Source organism: Carassius carassius, chromosome 34 (assembly GCF_963082965.1).
Source record: "Carassius carassius chromosome 34, fCarCar2.1, whole genome shotgun sequence".
Classification (NCBI taxonomy): Eukaryota; Metazoa; Chordata; class Actinopteri; order Cypriniformes; family Cyprinidae; genus Carassius; species Carassius carassius.
Window position 1 is genome coordinate 10,691,540 of NC_081788.1, and position 5,094 is coordinate 10,696,633.

The following is a 5,094-nucleotide window of genomic DNA, read 5'->3' on the forward strand; positions in this document are numbered from 1 at the left end:
TTTCAGAAAGGTAGGGTATGGTGAAAAACTCTCCTCCAACTTCAAAATCATCTGCCATCATCGTTTCTTTTCTTGTGAAGGGCATTTGACTTTCTTTGAACATTCACTTTGTAATGCATGAAGTCCATCTAGTGCAAGACAAGCATTTGTGGTTTAAAAGTTATGTACTTTTTTTTTTTTTGTAGAAAATGACCTTCAACCCACTGGCCACCACTGAAGTCAACCATATGAAGAAAAAAACCCTGGAACAGAACACAAGATCATTGTTGCATAATTTTACCAATGATTTATTTTTAAACAAGGCACATCCTGATGATGATATAGTACTATTATTAGATCCGAAAGCAATGTTGCAATACACGAGTGTTAGTTGAAATGTTTTATCATGTGTCACTATTGTCTTTTATTTGTGTAGGCTACTGACTTTTTATACATTTTTAACCAAAATGACCCATGTTGTTTTTCAGAGTATATCACAGCAGTGTCCATCTATTGTTTTAACATACAAAATCATAGCAGTGGGCATTTACTTCCAGGTCTTGAATGGGGAACACCTATAAAAATCAAGTAAGAGTTTCAAAGGGAGGGTCAAAACCAGGACAGAAAATAGCCTATTACTACTCTAAATCCACAGCTGATCATCTTCCACAGAGGTGGTCTTTCCTCACACTATGACTTCATTCTGAGATGAAATATAAAACAAAAGATGAAGGAAAATTTGATTTCTCAATTCATTACGTTCCTGGAAGACACCACTAATAAGCATGTGAGATGATTAAAGTAATGCGCTATTGCTTCACAAGCACCAGTCAGAAGTTTAAATGCAATGCTTTCTCAAGCCAACATAATAATAATAATAATAATAATAATAATAAAATAGAACATTTACCTGACAACTTTCCCAAACTTGATATTAGCAAGCAATACCCTTGTCCTCAGCACATAATATGGTTGGCTCTATCCTGAATTGTGTTTTATTCAAATGTAAGTTATCCAAAATATTTACCAGTATAACAAATTTATGAAACACTATCATAGCTGACACAAGCCACATTTAGTCCCAAATATATCAGGCCAAAAACACTGGCCAACCTGCAAGATGCATAAATCGTTTTATATTACAAAATTTAAATTAAATAAATGTAAATTAAAACCTCTAACAGAGTTTTTCATTTTGCAGCAGTGCATAAAATATCTATGCTCTGATTGTGAAAAAATGGTACAAGAATGGTACAAGGCCAGGAATGATGCACATTGCCAGGAATGTGGCTTTTAGGAATGTAGGGCAGTCAAACAATTGTTGGCGAGAGAAAGTTCTGGTAAAATGTGGATTACATTATTTCAAACAGTTTGTTTGGATGAAGGTCAGAAAGCTGGTGTCAAATTGCCTCTTGTTTGTCATGTGCAGAAAAAAAGAAAAGTAAGGTGAAGTAATGACATTTTCCCCTCTTTTCATTGGAAGGGTTTTGGTAACTTATTGGGAACTCTGATTCTATCATCTCTCAGAAGCATATTGAGTTATGGTTTATTCTTTTTAGTTTGTGAGGTCTACATATAACATATAAAAACTTAGAAAATAAAAGTGGCTTGCTTTTGTCTAATGTTCCTTTTTTTTCTGCTGTTATTCATTAAACATCTCCTGTTTTACTATCACTTTGATTGTTTGGGCACGTGGCTGTCATTATAATGTTTGACATAATCAGGATTTAATCTCGGCCCAGAATTTCCGTTTAGGTAATGGAAGACCGTAAAGGAATGCTGTTTTTGACCTCTTTTCCATCCTTTTTGTATTTCGACGTGTTTATTTTGTTTACATAAAAAATATCCAAACATAAGGGCATGAGGTAGGTCGTGCATTCATAGCATTCTTGTTGCTATCAGACCTGAAGATTGAATGGATAGTTACAATAACATAATGATATACACAGATCACACTTAATGCATCATTTGTTACAAAGTGTCTAAATCTTCATCTAAATCTTCAAATAACAAGATAAAATCCCCTTTATTGGAGCCAAGAGGGTAGTACAGACAGACAGTGGACAGTTTATTGAAGTGATTCAACAATGTGTAAGTGTCAAATATTGCCCTACACACACTTGCGGTGATGGTTTCTCTAGGTTACGTTATGTCTGTATGTGGCAAAAAATGATTCATTACTGTTTCATTCAAGAATCAAACCCCCCACTGCTGCTTTCTTTTGAGTAGTTTGTCTAAAATGTAAGTTACTCAATATTAATGCTTAATGTTTTGTGATACATTAATTATTAATTACAGGATTGATTATAAGAGCATTCAGAAACAGCATTTATTTGAAATAAAATCCTTCGTTACATTATTAATGTCTTTGTAGAAACTTGCTGACCTTGCTGAATAAAAGTAGTTCCTCTACCGAACAACAGTACTTTTGCTCATGTGATAAATTGATATTAAGTAACATACTGCATCTGGATTTGATAAAGTGGTTCAATTAACGGTCAGTTTACAGTATGTTTTCTTTTTTATAGCTGTCACTGCACAAAATATGCTTGAATAGGCCTGTAAAAGAAGGCAGTTTAAAACTTTGAATGATTCACATGTACATCCACCCTAGTTAAGAAACAATCTACTAATCCATCTATGAACCTATTACATCGACAGCATTCAGTAATATCAGAAATGATGGCAGTCATCCAGCAGCTCTCGTGTAATAGAAGGGTTGGGTCAGAATTATTCTTGGCTGAGCTGGACGGAGCTGCACCCTTAAGGAACTAAGGCTCTCCTGAATGTGAAAACTCCCAACAGGCTAATTTTATTCAGTTCTTTGTAAATTCGGTTGACTTTTGATTAGCAATTCAACAGTAATTTTGTGAGCTGCTGGGAAAATACAGTGAAACCAAAACACAACTGCAGATTCATCAGGGTTGCAACATAGTTTATTCTGCAGATTTGTTTAGAATAGTTTATTTGTGTGTGTGTGTGTGTGTGTGTGCGTGTGTGAAAAATTATGTAATTAAAATATTCAAATGTGTCTTGCGTTTGTGGGTATATATATGTATGTACAGTATATATACTGTAAACCCACACACACACACCAACTATAGTGACAACGAAATTATATGATTGGAATCGCTCTAATAATGATTTTTTTTTTTTTTCTTTTTTTCAGCTAATAATAAAAACAATCGACAGCCAATCATAGTCCATCCTGCTTTGAAGAGCTGGAGCATTTAAAGCAGTAGATGACAAAACTGCAGCACATGCTTTTAATAGACTGAATGTTATTGTGTGTTGGTATGTAGTCATCATTTCTGGTGTGAACACACCTTTAAAGGTTAAATGTGTAATTTCTGCAAAAATATTGACTATTGCATTTTCCATTTGTCGGTCAAGCAGATAGACCCACCCAAAATCGTGTGAATAGTTGAGGAGTTAGTGTGTCAGGCTGGTCGTGGTGACCAAACAAACACAGCAATGGGCACCACAATTTCGGAAATCAATCTGGAACAAACTCAGAGTTGTCGGTCCACATTAAACTGGGAAAGAGAAGTTATTTTAAACCAGTAGTTCACCCCAAAAATTCTATTCAATTCCAAACCAATATTGCACAAAGTAAGAGAAATTTTTTGAGGAATGTTTAACTCTTTTGTCCATATAATGAAGATTATAGATTTTTTTAAATGTCTTCTTTCATGTTCCACAAAAGAAGTCACACAGGTTTGGAGTGAAATGATTTACAGTATTTTCATTTTAGTTTCCCTCTAACATTAAAGCAAAAACACCTCCACAAGAAGTCTCAAAAAGTATGTACCATCCCACTGAAGAATGTCCTTTGATTGAATAACCCTTTAATTTCAGTCATTTAACCAGTCAGTAATGAGACAATGCAGCATTTTCCAACATCATCCCATTGTATACTGTGAGTTATTAACACATAACTTGACTAAATAAATTAGAAAGAAAAAAAGTGGAGAAAATAAGTCTCAAAACTCGACCTACAGAGTGTGCATTCGGTATGGTACACTGTACAACGCAGCACGAAGATTGAAAAACATCAGTAAAATAAGACCACGGAGACAAACACAAATGATAAATAAATAGGAATTAACAAGACAAATCTGAATAGAACACAAACACATACAATAATTCAAACACATGTCGTAGTTTGCCAAATAATCAAAATGATCCTGAATCACATTTAAAAGGGTCCTTGCAGACAAATGGAGGAAAAAAACGCAACGTGTCCAACGTCGTACCTTCTAGGTTCCAAAAACAGTCTTTCCACTTCAGAAAGTCCTCTGAACACGCTCCTCTAGGGTCATATTTTGTTTACATGGCTTAAGGTGTCAAACGCTTGATCAGTTTTTGTGAAACTATGCAGCAGAATCAATCCAGTCTTTTTGTACATTCCTGTGTAGAATCCAGCACTACACAGTTATATCTGAAACTGTTCCCACACACAACACTGGCTCTCTCTCTCTCGCTCTCCCATGTACGCACATACACATCCACCCACTCACACATAAATACAATAAGGCTGAAACAGGTGCTTGTGGTACAGGTATGAATGTTATGTAGCATGTTTAGTTTGGTACCAATCTGTGACAGGAATCGTGTAAAGAGGAAAACAAAGTGAGACAGCATTCCAGAGAAATCCAATGTCCCGCCATTGTATGAAATAGTATCTGTCAAAGACACACGCACATACGTAGGACTTGAAACTGGCAACCTTTGTTTCCTTTACAAAAGCCTTGCAGACTGACTGACCGTCCTCTGATTTCCAGTGAAAATTGCAAAGTTGAAGTGAATTTCCTAGGCGGTGCAATCGGCACAGTCTGAAACCTTTTTAGGTGAACAGTTTAAGGTGAAATTATCTTGGAATTTTTATCCAAAGGTCTTTTAGTTGCCTCTGAAATAGTTGAATCCCCTTTCATGTATCAACTGAAGATTAGCATCCATAAACCCAAACTAACACAGTTCAGAGGCTCATTTAAAGGGTTAGTTCACCCAAAAATTAAAATCCTGTCATTAATTACTAATTAACCCTCAAGTTGTTCCAAACTCATGTTCGTTCATCTTCTGAACACAAGATAAGATATTTTTGAGGGCGAGTAA